Source organism: Ranitomeya variabilis, chromosome 7, assembly GCF_051348905.1.
Source record: "Ranitomeya variabilis isolate aRanVar5 chromosome 7, aRanVar5.hap1, whole genome shotgun sequence".
Classification (NCBI taxonomy): Eukaryota; Metazoa; Chordata; class Amphibia; order Anura; family Dendrobatidae; genus Ranitomeya; species Ranitomeya variabilis.
The window spans coordinates 192,759,529-192,773,918 of record NC_135238.1 but is presented as its reverse complement, the minus strand read 5'-3'; the positions used below and the strand labels follow the sequence as shown (position 1 = coordinate 192,773,918).

Sequence of the window (14,390 nt, the reverse complement as noted above, 5' to 3'; positions counted from 1 at the left end):
CCCCCCAAGACTTCATAGGTGATATGTGGTAGACAGCCCGCCTGAGACCGACTGTCCTGCCGCTGTTTGGAGTATGGCTTGAAGCTGTATTCTAATCCACTCCCTCGGCGTTCCGGCCACCGGTATTGCGCCTCAGCAGGGTGCTGCCTCTTTCAACAAAACCCCTGCTGGTATTCTCCTTCTGCTTGATCTCGTTTCTCACTCAGCACAATCTGCCTCGCTTCTAGTCCTTTCTTGGGCACCGCCGCTAAGCTGAGCAGGCACGGTCCCGTTACGTTCTCTCAATGCCAAGCCTCTGCCAGGATCCCACCCCTGGCAGAGACCCTACAGTCTCTCCCTTCACAACACCCTCTGCCACAGGGTGTTGCTCTGTTCAATCCCGTCAGCGTTCTCTTCTAACTTCCTGCCTGACCCCCAGTTTACCCACTATGGTGGGGAGTGGCCTAATGAATAGCACCCTTAGCTCCCCCCGGAGGCCCTGCTGTGAAACATATTGGTGTCTGTGATACCTGATTGGAGGAACTCCTTCAGTGCCATCGAACGTACCATGGCTCCCCTTAGTGGCAGAGCCACAGTACTGCAACGACCAGAACTCTGGGGCGCTGCACTCCCCCCTGGTTAAACACAGTACTCCGGGACTGGGAAGAAAAACAACAATACAGATTAGTAAACAGACATACAATTTTGTTGAGTGCAAAACAATAAGTATACTTGAACAAGCTTCCCTTTATGGGAGGTGAGGACACTTTTAACGTTACAAACATAGTCAACATTATAAATTACAGGCTATACATAACTCCTGTTACCCAACCGGGTATTCTACTTAGTGCAAATTCTGGAACAATAAATTAACTTTGCCTTTAAGAAACATACACTCTAAGTTTACCAAAGGCCTTCCTATAATCACATTACAGGGTAGGGTAACTTCACATTCTCCTACTTTGAACCTGCAGGACCGCCTGTCCCTATGGCACCAGACCTACTGCCTCTCCTTTCTTTCACAGGACCGCCCCGTTCAGCCAGAGCCTACTGCCTTTCGCTACTATACATAGTATAGACATAACATTCCTTTCGTTTAAAGAACTCTGAGCCAGCTCTACTCGGCTCCTTTAAGGACTCACTCTCTAACCCCTACGGGTTCGCTTTCTGTCCTTAGTAACAAAGTAACTTTCTATGGGGACGCAGGGTTTACCTTCTATCCTCACCTTCATCATTACTTCTTTACTTTCAACTACGCAGATCTCTACTTCTACCCCTGCGGGCTCTCTGCATCTTTTCCTTTCACAAAACATTATTTTCAGATTTCACAATTCAAACAATTTAAACACATATAACTTTTCATGTAAAACAGTTACATTCTTTTTCTCAAAGCATCATCATATTACCGTTCTAAAACAATATCGCTTTCAAGTTCAATTCCACGCATCCCCTTTAAGAGGGGACCAAGCCTTTCTGAGGTAGCTCGTCTTCTCAGCCTACCAGTCCACGCAAAGGCTCCGGAATGGCATCTTCGCAAAGTGTCTTTTAACTAAAACCAGTAGGAAAGGTATCTTCGCAAAGTGTCTTTTAACTAAAACCAGTAGGAGGCACCCTTAAGAAGGTGCAACTATTTACAAGGAAGTTCGAATCATGCACAGTCCATGATTACTGCAGTTTGTGTAAAACTTCTGGAAAACAACAATAGTGACCCCGGGTCAACAAAGGGGTCACCTTTTAAAGTTTACCCTGGACGGGTTTAGCAACAAACAATCAGGAACAGTTAAAGGAAAACTATTTACATTTTTCCGGTTTCCGAGGTTTATTCTTCTTCAGGTGGCTTTGATTCCGGGACCCTGGCCACTGTAGCGCCAGTGTCCGCGGTTCGAACATGCAGATGAACTCGATTGGCCAACTCTGGGGCTGCCACTAGGCGTACCGTTGCAATGGTGACAAGTTCGGGTACTCCCGGGACCAGGTCTGGGGTAGCTAGTGCCGCGGCTCCAGACATACACCGCCGAACATTCCGTGCATACCACCCGAGTGGGTTCAAGTGGCGGCTGTAGGTCACTGGATCCCCCTTTTGTAAGGGTTCTCCGCTTCGGCCACAACAGGGAGCCCTCACGTTACAATGCGCAACGAAAACATCAGTATCCAGTCCCGTCTCGTGTATGAGGCCCCACCCCCTTTTTACATGGTAGGCCAACACAGTGCCCCGCCTTACCGCGTCTCTGTCATCCCCTGTCTGGGGGGGTTGTCGTACTTTCGAGGGGCCCATCGACTGAGTCCCTTTCCGTCCTTTCCACTGCAGAATCAAGCACTGTCTATATTGTTCCCATGTAAGCACCGCAAGAGTGGACCCGTTCTCCCGGGATCCATCTGCTCTAAACCAGGGGGTGTCCCACCGAAGAACTACTCCATCTAAGCTCACATCCACGGGCTCCCCCACTCCAGTCGACAGCGGTGGCACCATCCTCCCCAGGTCATCGGGGGATAGCACCATTAGCCCTGCCGAGATAAGTCGCTCCCTACTGAGACGGAGGTGGGTCATGGAATCGGGCTCGTGAAGGGGAGCAGGGACGTCGGCCATACCTGCGCCTAATGTGGTTCCATCGGTGTCGCTCCGGTCCATTTACAAGGGTGCTGGAGTCGGCTGCAGCCCGGACTGCGGCTCCTCCAATAGGATTCTCGGATTCGGCTCCGCTTGCTGTAGTTCCTCCTCCTCTAACTCCAAAGTCAGGATTGGTGGACGTAGCCCCGCTGTCGGGTCCGCAGGCTTCCGGTCCATCGTTGGTGAAGAAGGGCAGGCCGGAACTGCTCCTTCCTCGCTCAGGCACTCGCTGTTCATCATCGCTGCCCGATAGTCGGTGGCAGTGCATGCACCTAACTCCGCCATTTCTCCGAGGTCGGGCTTCTCCGTCCCCAGCCCCTCGCTGTTGCATATCAAGGAGTGTTTCTCTTCCGTTTTGGGGCAGGCCATTCCTCTGCAACCAGAAGTGCAGGGGGCGGTAGCCATTTCTCGCGCCACACTGGGAGTCTCCGCCCATAACACGCCCTCCTTCCCCTTGGATGTAGCAATGGCGGCGTCTTTTGGCGGGAACTTCTGGCGGCTAATGGCGCAGCACAGTCTTACAATAAAGTACAGTCCTAGCACAGTAAATCACAGTCTCTAGGCACACATGACCTGATTCTTCAGGCTTAAGTAGATCCTGTTCGTGACGCCAAGTTCTGCAGCGCCCCCTCCACCGCCGCAGGGCCGAGGGGTACCCGGTACCGGGCCTCTGAGTCTCTGCTTCTGGGGTTGTCACGGCGGCTAGGCCCCGGTCCGTGACCCTGCCGTGGGGGGGGCGCACAGTAAAATGCAAGGTGTGGGTGTTGGTAGTAACGATAGCGAAGTAGCGGTGCAGTTGTGGGGGTGCAGGTCGCAGTAAATAACAAGGACACCAGGTTGCAGTCTCTTTACCTCTTTACTGGAGATCTCTGAGTCCTCAGTCCAGAACACGGTTCACCAGGCTACGCAAGTCCAGCCGGTCCAATGGCACCTCCAGAGTCCTCCTCTCAGGTGGAGATCTGTGCCTTCCTACTAGCGCTATGTGTTGTAGTCCTTCCCTGCTGTGCTCACGGAAAGTGACCCCACAACGGTTGTGTCTGTTTCTTAAGTTCCCTCACAACTCGATTTGATGTTCCTCTGTAATCCACCCCTTCCCTGTATTCAGGTTGGAATGGCACCCGTTTGTCAGGTAGGCCTGGAGTTCTTCCGGGACCCTAGAGACGCCCCTCTCCCGCAATTGCCCCCCAAGACTTCATAGGTGATATGTGGTAGACAGCCCGCCTGAGACCGACTGTCCTGCCGCTGTTTGGAGTATGGCTTGAAGCTGTATTCTAATCCACTCCCTCGGCGTTCCGGCCACCGGTATTGCGCCTCAGCAGGGTGCTGCCTCTTTCAACAAAACCCCTGCTGGTATTCTCCTTCTGCTTGATCTCGTTTCTCACTCAGCACAATCTGCCTCGCTTCTAGTCCTTTCTTGGGCACCGCCGCTAAGCTGAGCAGGCACGGTCCCGTTACGTTCTCTCAATGCCAAGCCTCTGCCAGGATCCCACCCCTGGCAGAGACCCTACAGTCTCTCCCTTCACAACACCCTCTGCCACAGGGTGTTGCTCTGTTCAATCCCGTCAGCGTTCTCTTCTAACTTCCTGCCTGACCCCCAGTTTACCCACTATGGTGGGGAGTGGCCTAATGAATAGCACCCTTAGCTCCCCCCGGAGGCCCTGCTGTGAAACATATTGGTGTCTGTGATACCTGATTGGAGGAACTCCTTCAGTGCCATCGAACGTACCATGGCTCCCCTTAGTGGCAGAGCCACAGTACTGCAACGACCAGAACTCTGGGGCGCTGCACATCCTTTTCCTAACAAGAGTCTCATGTAGGGTGAGCTGGACTGGAGAGCTGGAGATCGTGGAACTAGCGGTGGTGCCGGTGGACATGGGTGAGTGAGAGAGGGTTGGAGATGGTATTCTTGCCGGTGCCCTACATGCAGTGTTTCCTACTACTAACCTGGTGATTCCCTGACTGCTTTGGCCTGGCGACGAAAGCTGCACAGATACTGCAGGTGGCGCGGGAAATGGTGGGCTTACAGGGAGGGAAGGGATGTAGCGTTGCTGACTAGCTTCATTGGCCGAGGGTGCTGCAACCTTTAGGGACGTTTGGTAGTTAGTCCAGGCTTGCAAATGCATGGTGGATAAATGTCTATGCATGCAACTTGTATTTAGACTTTTAAGATTCTGACCTCTGCTTAAGGTTGTTGAACATTTTTGACAGATGACTTTGCGCTGATCATTTGGATGTTGTTTAAAAAAATGCCAGACTGCACTCTTTCTACTATCGGATACCTTTTCAGGCATTGCAGACTGAGCTTCTTTAACCGGATGGCCACGCTGTCCTCCAACTGGTTTTGTTTTTGCCACGCGTTTTTGGCCAGATACGGGCCCGGTAGATGGAATCTGTTGTGATGTTGATGCCTGCTGCGGCTCCTCCTCCACTTCAGAACTACTGCCGCCTGCACCCTGTTCCCCCAATGGCTGCCAATCGGGGTCCACAACTGGGTCATCTATGACCTCCTCTTCTATGTCGTGTGCAATTTCGTCTGTGTCACCGTGTAAGCCGGTGGTATAGCCTTCGTGACGGGGCACCATAGTCTCCGCTGGGTTTGATTCTGCCTCAGTACACTGCGAGGGCAATATTCTGGTCTGAGTCAAAGGAACAGCATAGTAATCTGGCTGTGGCTGTGCATCTGTGCACTCCATGTCCGATTCAACTTCTAATGGGCATGGCCTGTTAACTGTTTCACTGTCTAACCCAGGAACGGTATGTGTAAAGAGCTCCATGGAGTAACCTGTTGTGTCGACTGACGCATCCTTAACCCCTTAATCCCGTATGACGTACTATCCCGTCAAGGTGACCCGGGACTTAATTCCCGGTGACGGGATAGTACGTCATACGCGATCGGCCGCGCTCACGGGGGGAGCGCGGCCGATCGCGGCCGGGTGTCAGCTGCCTATCGCAGCTGACATCCGGCACTATGTGCCAGGAGCGGTCACGGACCGCTCCCGGCACATTAACCCCCGGCACACCGCGATCAAACATGATCGCGATGTGCCGGCGGTGCAGGGAAGCATCGCGCAGGGAGGGGGCTCCCTGCGGGCTTCCCTGAGCCCACCGCAGCAACGCGATGTGATCGCGTTGCTGTGAGGGTCTTACCTCCCTCCCTGCCTGCTCCAGACCCGGATCCAAGATGGCCGCGGATCCGGGTCCTGCAGGGAGGGAGGTGGCTTCACAGAAGCCTGCTCAGAGCAGGCACTGTGAAGCAGCCTGCGCTTCTCTCAGATCGGTGATCTGTCAGAGTGCTATGCAAACTGGCAGATCACTGATCTGTATTGTCCCCCCCTGGGGCAAAGTAAAAAAGTAAAAAAAAAAATTTCCAAATGTGTAAAAAAAAATTAAAAAAAATATTCCAAAATAATGAAAAAAAATATATATATATTATTCCCATAAATACATTTCTTTATCTAAATAATAAAAAAAAACAATAAAAGTACACATATTTAGTATCGCCGCGTCCGTAACGACCGGACCTATAAAACTGGCCCACGAGTTAACCCCTTCAGTAAACACCGTAAGGAAAAAAAAAAAAAAACGAGGCAAAAAACATCGCTTTATTATCATACCGCCGAACAAAAAGTGGAATAACACACGATCAAAAAGACAGATATAAATAACCATGGTACCGCTGAAAGCATCATCTTGTCCCGCAAATAACGAGCCATGATACAGCATGATCAGCAAAAAAATAAAAAAGTTATAGTCCTGAGAATAAAGCGATGCAAAAATAATTATTTTTTCCATAAAATAGTTTTTATCGTATAAATGCGCCAAAACATAAAAAAATAATATAAATGAGGTATCGCTGTAATCGTACTGACCCGAAGAATAAAACTGCTTTATCAATTTTACCAAACGCGGAACGGTATAAACGCCTCCTCCAAAAGAAATTCATGAATAGCTGGTTTTTGGTCATTCTGCCTCACAAAAATCAGAATAAAAAGCGATCAAAAAATGTGACGTGCCCAAAAATGTTACCAATAAAAACGTCAACTCGTCCCGCAAAAAACAAGACCTCACATGACTCTGTGGACCAAAATATGGAAAATTTATAGCTCTCAAAATGTGGTAACGCAAAAAATATTTTTTGCAATAAAAAGCGTCTTTCAGTGTGTGACGGCTGCCAATTATAAAAATCCGCTAAAAAACTCGCTATAAAAGTAAATCAAACCCGCCTTCATCACCCCCTTAGTTAGGGAAAAATAAAAAAAATGTATTTATTTCCATTTTCCCATTAGGGCTAGGGTTAGGGTTAGGGCTAGGGTTAGGGCTAGGGTTGGGGCTAGGGTTAAGGCTACAGTTAGGGTTGGGGCTAAAGTTAGGGTTAGGGTTGGGGCTAAAGTTATGGTTAGGGTTTAGATTACATTTACGGTTGGGAATAGGGTTGGGATTAGGGTTAGGGGTGTGTCAGGGTTAGAGGTGTGGTTAGGGTTACTGTTGGGATTAGGGTTAGGGGTGTGTTTGGATTAGGGTTTCAGTTATAATTGGGGGGTTTCCACTGTTTAGGCACATCAGGGGCTCTCCAAACGCGACATGGCGTCCGATCTCAATTCCAGCCAATTCTGCGTTGAAAAAGTAAAACAGTGCTCCTTCCCTTCCGAGCTCTCCCGTGTGCTCAAACAGGGGTTTACCCCAACATATGGGGTATCAGCGTACTCAGGACAAATAGGACAACAACCTTTGGGGTCCAATTTCTCCTGTTACCCCTGGGAAAATACAAAACTGGGGGCTAAAAAATAATTTTTGTGGGAAAAAAAAGGATTTTTTATTTTCACGGCTCTGCGTTATAAACTGTAGTGAAACACTTGGGGGTTCAAAGTTCTTACAACACATCTAGATAAGTTCCTTGGGGGGTCTAGTTTCCAAAATGGGGTCACTTGTGCGGGGCTTCTACTGTTTAGGTACATTAGGGGCTCTGCAAACGCAATGTGAAGCCTGCAGACCATTCCATCTAAGTCTGCATTCCAAATGGCGCTCCTTCACTTCCGAGCCCTTCCATGCGTCCAAACGGTGGTTCCCCCCCACATATGGGGTATCAGCGCACTCAGGACAAATTGGACAACAACTTTTGGGGTCCAATTTCTCCTGTTACTCTCGGGAAAATACAAAACTGGGGGCTAAAAAATAATTTTTGTGGGAAAATAATTTTTGTTTTATTTTTATGGCTCTGCATTATAAACTTCTGTGAAGCCATTGGTGGGTCAAAGCGCTCAAAACACATCTAGATAAGTTCCTTAGGGGGTCTACTTTCCAAAATGGTGTCACTTGTGGGGGGTTTCAATGTTTAGGCACATCAGTGGCTCTCCAAACGCAACATGGCGTCCCATCTCAATTCCTGTCAATTTTGCATTGAAAAGTCAAACGGTGATACTTCCCTTCCGAGCTCTCCCATGCGCCCAAACAGTGGTTTATCCCCACATATGGGGTATCAGCGTACTCAGGACAAATTGTACAACAACTTTTGGGGTCCAATTTCTTCTCTTACCCTTGGGAAAATAAAAAATTGGGGGCGAAAAATAATTTTTGTGAAAAAATATGATTTTTTATTTTTACGGTTCTGCATTATAAACTTCTGTGAAGCACTTGGTGGGTCAAAGTGCTCACCACACCTCTAGATAAGTTTCTTAGGGGGTCTACTTTCCAAAATGGTGTCACTTGTGGGGGGTTTCAATGTTTAGGCACATCAGGGGCTCCCCAAACGCAACATGGCGTCGCATCTCAATTCCAGTCAATTTTGCATTGAAAAGTCAAATGGCGCTCCTTCGCTTCCGAGCTCTGTCATGCGCCCAAACAGTGGTTTACCCCCACATATGGGGTATCGGCGTACTCAGAACAAATTGTGCAACAACTTTTGGGGTCCATTTTCTCCTGTTACCCTTGGTAAAATAAAACAAATTGGAGCTGAAGTAAATTTTTTGTGAAAAAAAGTTAAATGTTCATTTTTATTTAAACATTCCAAAAATTCCTGTGAAGCACCAGAAGGGTTAATAAACTTCTTGAGTATGGTTTTGAGCACCTTGAGGGGTGCAGTTTTTAGAATGGTGTCACACTTGGGTATTTTCTATCATATAGACCCCTCAAAATGACTTCAAATGAGATGTGGTCCCTAAAAAAAAATGGTGTTGTAAAAATGAGAAATTGCTGGTCAACTTTTAACCCTTATAACTCCCTAACAAAAAAAAATTTTGGTTCCAAAATTGTGCTGATGTAAAGTAGACATGTGGGAAATGTTACATATTAAGTATTTTGTGTGACATATCTCTGTGATTTAAGGGCATAAAAATTCAAATTTGGAAAATTGCAAAATTTTCAAACTTTTCGCCAAATTTCCATTTTTTTTGCAAATAAACGCAGGTAATATCAAAGAAATTTTACCACTATCATGAAGTACAATATGTCATGAGAAAACAATGTCAGAATCGCCAAGACCTGTTGAAGCGTTCCAGAGTTATAACCTCATAAAGGGACAGTGGTCAGAATTGTAAAAATTGGCCCGGTCATTAACGTGCAAACCACCCTCGGGGCTTAAGTGGTTAACTGTTGTTTTTAGTGAAGGACACAAGGAAGCGACTTCTTCCTGACCGGGAGCATCCACTGACGATGCACTGCTCTGACATTTGGCACTTTCCGAGGAGGAGGCGAAAGAGTTAGAGGCAGAGTCAGCAATGAAAGCCAATACTTGTTCCTCCTGCTCCGGCTTCAAAAGTGGTTTTCCTACACCCAGAAAAGAGAGCGTTCGAGGCCTTGTGTAGCCAGACAACGAACCTGGCTCAACAACTCGAGACTTAGGTGCTGTACTGCTTTTACCACGACCACCTGATGCTCCACCACCACTACCATCATTACCAGCTGACAATGACCGCCCACGGCCACGACCTCTTCCACTAGACTTCCTCATTGTTTGCAAAACATAACCAAAGTAACGCTATTTGTTACTGTAAAACAACTTATCAGGTGAACTCAAACTTCTGTAGGATTTACAGGTCCTTCTCAAAAAATTAGCATATAGTGTTAAATTTCATTATTTACCATAATGTAATGATTACAATTAAACTTTCATATATTATAGATTCATTATCCACCAACTGAAATTTGTCAGGTCTTTTATTGTTTTAATACTGATGATTTTGGCCTACAACTCCTGATAACCCAAAAAACCTGTCTCAATAAATTAGCATATCAAGAAAAGGTTCTCTAAACGACCTATTACCCTAATCTTCTGAATCAACTAATTAACTCTAAACACATGCAAAAGATACCTGAGGCTTTTAAAAACTCCCTGCCTGGTTCATTACTCAAAACCCCCATCATGGGTAAGACTAGCGACCTGACAGATGTCAAGAAGGCCATCATTGACACCCTCAAGCAAGAGGGTAAGACCCAGAAAGAAATTTCTCAACAAATAGGCTGTTCCCAGAGTGCTGTATCAAGGCACCTCAATGGTAAGTCTGTTGGAAGGAAACAATGTGGCAGAAAACGCTGTACAACGAGAAGAGGTGACCGGACCCTGAGGAAGATTGTGGAGAAGGACCGATTCCAGACCTTGGGGAACCTGAGGAAGCAGTGGACTGAGTCTGGTGTGGAAACATCCAGAGCCACCGTGCACAGGCGTGTGCAGGAAATGGGCTACAGGTGCCGCATTCCCCAGGTAAAGCCACTTTTGAACCATAAACAGCGGCAGAAGCGCCTGACCTGGGCTACAGAGAAGCAGCACTGGACTGTTGCTAAGTGGTCCCAAGTACTTTTTTCTGATGAAAGCAAATTTTGCATGTCATTCGGAAATCAAGGTGCCAGAGTCTGGAGGAAGACTGGGGAGAAGGAAATGCCAAAATGCCTGAAGTCCAGTGTCAAGTACCCAGTCAGTGATGGTGTGGGGTGCCATGTCAGCTGCTGGTGTTGGTCCACTGTGTTTCATCAAGGGCAGGGTCAATGCAGCTAGCTATCAGGAGATTTTGGAGCACTTCATGCTTCCTGGCACCTGCTCACAGTGTCAAAACCACTGGTAAATGGTTTACTGACCATGGTATTACTGTGCTCAATTGGCCTGCCAACTCTCCTGACCTGAACCCCATAGAGAATCTGTGGGATATTGTGAAGAGAAAGTTGAGAGACGCAAGACCCAACACTCTGGATGAGCTTAAGGCCGCTATTGAAGCATCCTGGGCCTCCATAACATCTCAGCAGTGTCACAGGCTGATTGCCTCCATACCACGCCGCATTGAAGCAGTCATTTCTGCCAAAGGATTCCCGACCAAGTATTGAGTGCATAACTGAACATTATTATTTGATGGTTTTTTTGTTTGTTATTAAAAAACACTTTTATTTGATTGGACGGTTGAAATATGCTAATTTATTGAGACAGGTTTTTTGGGTTATCAGGAGTTGTAGGCCAAAATCATCAGTATTAAAACAATAAAAGACCTGACAAATTTCAGTTGGTGGATAATGAATCTATAATATATGAAAGTTTAATTATAATCATTACATTATGGTAAATAATGAAATTTAACACTATATGCTAATTTTTTGAGAAGGACCTGTATATATACCTTTATAGGTGCCTGACACTGAAAGGAAAATCAGGCCCAATGTTACACACTAGGTTTTCTGTGCCCCAATAATTTGAGACAGATGGCACACACAGGACCAGCACTCAAGCAGAAATGCCAATCTTAATCTCCCACTATTTTTTTTTTTCTGGGAGAATTCACCCTAAAAAAAAAAAGAGGCCCAGTATTACACAGTGGTTTTCGGTGGCACACAATGAGAGACAGATGACACACACAGCAATGGCACGGAGGCAGACTTGCCAATATTTATCTCCCACTAATTTTTTTTTGGGAAAAGGGAGAATTTAGCAAAAAAAAAAAATGGCCAAGTATTACACAGTGTTTTTGGTGGCACACAATGAGAGACAGATACCACACACAGCAATGGCACGGAGGCAGACTTGCCAATATTTATCTCCCACTAATTTTTTTTTTTGAAAAGGGAGAATTTACCCCCCCCCAAAAAAAGGCCAAGTATTACACAGTGTTTTCGGTGGCACACAATGAGAGACAGATGCCACACACAGCAATGGCACGGAGGCAGACTTGCCAATATTTATCTCCCACTAATTTTTTTTTTGGAAAAGGGTGAATGTACCCAAAAAAAAAAAATGGCCAAGTACTACACAGTGTTTTTGGTGGCACACAATGAGAGACAGATGCCACACACAGCAATGGCACGGAGGCAGACTTGCCAATATTTATCTCCCACTAATTTTTTTTTTGGAAAAGGGTGAATGTACCCCAAAAAAAAAAAATGGCCAAGTATTACACAGTGTTTTTGGTGGCACACAATGAGAGACAGATACCACACACAGCAATGGCACGGAGGCAGACTTGCCAATATTTATCTCCCACTAATTTTTTTTTGGAAAAGGGTGAATGAACCCAAAAAAAAAAAAAAATGGCCAAGTATTACACAGTGTTTTCGGTGCCACACAATGAGAGACAGATGCCACACACAGCAATGGCACGGAGGCAGACTTGCCAATATTTATCTCCCTGCAGTTATCTCAGAAAAGTATTGCAGGCAGCTATAAAAAGGACTGCTGCACACAAAAGTGTGGACAAACACACAAGATAGCTGTGTAGAAAGGAAGGAAAAACAGGATTTGTGCTTTGAAAAAAGCAGTTGGTTTGCACAGCGGCGTACACACACAGGCACAGCAACGCAGCTATCAGGGTCAGGGAGCCTTCTAGGGCAGCCCAATGAGCTACAGCGCTGAGGAAAAAAAAATGTAGCTTCCACTGTCCCTGCAATCAAAAGGTGGTGTTGGACAGTGGAAATCGCTACAGCACAAGCGGTTTGTAGCTTTATGTACCCTGCCTATCACTATCCCTGCTTCCGAAGAAGCGGCAGCAACCTCTCCCTACTTTCAGATCAGCAGCAGTAAGATGGCGGTCGGCGGGAATGCCCCTTTATAGCCCCTGTGACGCCGCAGAAAGCAAGCCAATCACTGCAATGCCCTTCTCTAAGATGGTGGGGACTGAGATCTATGTCATGACGCTGCCCACACTCTGCGTCCACCTTCATTGGCTGAGAAATGGCGCTTTTAGCGTCATTGAAACGCGACTTTGGCGCGAAAGTCGCGTACCGCATGGCAGACCCCACACAGGGATCGGCTCGGTTTCATGAGACGCCGACTTTGCCAACAGTCGGCGACTTATGAAAATGAACGATCCTTTTCGCTCAACCCTACCCACGACCTCTCTCCTGTACATTAATTTCTATAGAACTGTCTCCTGCCAGCTCATTGCTCAAGTTATCAAGTCTCGTTCAACCCCCTTCAATCACCAACCCCCAACCTAAGCCCTTATACATCTTTTGCAATATTCTCTTTCAATTGCCACCCTCTCCTGGATTGTAGGTGTCCTGATACTTTGTGGAGGACTGTGTGGGCCTCGTACTGTGTGCATATGGGCAGGAAGAGCTGATGGGGACCTTATACTGCAGGGATGATGTTGGGGACCATGTTATTGTGTTGGGGATTGTGGGAGCTTCATACTGTGTGAGAAGCTGTGAAGTCATTATACTGTGTGTGTGTGTGTGTGTGTGTGTGTGCGCGCGTGTGTGTGTGGCGAAGGGGGCTGTGGAGCCATAATACTGTGTGTGTGGTGGGCTCTGGGAAATCACACTCTGGGTATTATGACCGGAGGGCTGTAGGACATCATTCTACATGTGGAGACCATCATACTGTTTGGGGGCTGTTGGGTATCACACTTTCGGGGGCTGTGGAATCATTAAATTGTGTGTGGGGGTCATGATACTGTATGCTTGAGACTTTCAGGGATATGATATTGTATGGGGAGGTGTGGGGGATCACACTGTTGGCGTGATGACTGTGGAGTATAATATTGCATGAAGAAGAACTATGGGGACATCATGCTTAGTGGAGGGCAATTCAAAAGAATCTCTGCTCCACACACAATCATACTGTTTTATGGGCACTGGGCAGCATCATAATGTGTTGGGCATACTGTGGATCATTATACTTTGCTGAGGGCACTGTGGGGTCACCAGGCTTTGCATGTAGGGAATACTGTAAGGGCAATTTGTGTAGGGAATTCACAGTGGGGGAGTCATACTGTGTGTGGGGGTGGGGCATTTGGGAGCATGCTCTATGGAGGCTATGCAAGGTGTATGGTAGTGGGTGAAAACACTAAAGAGCTTCAGTAGTGGGCACATTGCTATGCTCATTCCACAATACATGTACCTCTTACGGTCTTCAAATGTTGGAAGGTATGCCCTTCTGTGATAACCCTATTCTGCTAAAAAAAAATTGTTATGGAGAATGTGAGGACTTTTACTATGGAACCAATGAGCTTAATATATGCCCCTGGCCTTTGCCAGGCTAATGTATCCCTGCAGACATCTTTGGTGTGTAGGCTTAGAGTTTCCTGGTCTACACATTAAATGTATAGCAAAAGCTGGACAATCACTTAATATTTGCTCCACAGTACTGCACAAAACAAAAAAATATATACACCTATGTCCCAGACAGTAACCACTCTTCTGCTTTCTGCCCTGTGTCTCCCGCCATTCGCCTGATATGAACAATCTCAGGTGACTGCTGCCGATGGTCACTGCCTGGTAATCCAGTTCCAAGTATGGACTGAGAACACCAGTGATTTTGTCGCTACTCTTGATATTTTGTACATTTCAGTTCACTTTCTCAAGGTCTGCAAAGCTTACACTGGCTACATAT

The 14,390-nt window shown here is 46.9% G+C and overlaps 1 protein-coding gene across 3 annotated transcripts in view; it reads right to left on the bottom strand.

Annotated features, from left to right (window-relative positions):
* CERKL (CERK like autophagy regulator) overlaps nt 1–14,390 on the bottom strand; it is a 205,512-nt gene that overhangs the window by 68,938 nt on the left and 122,184 nt on the right. The window lies entirely within an intron of this gene.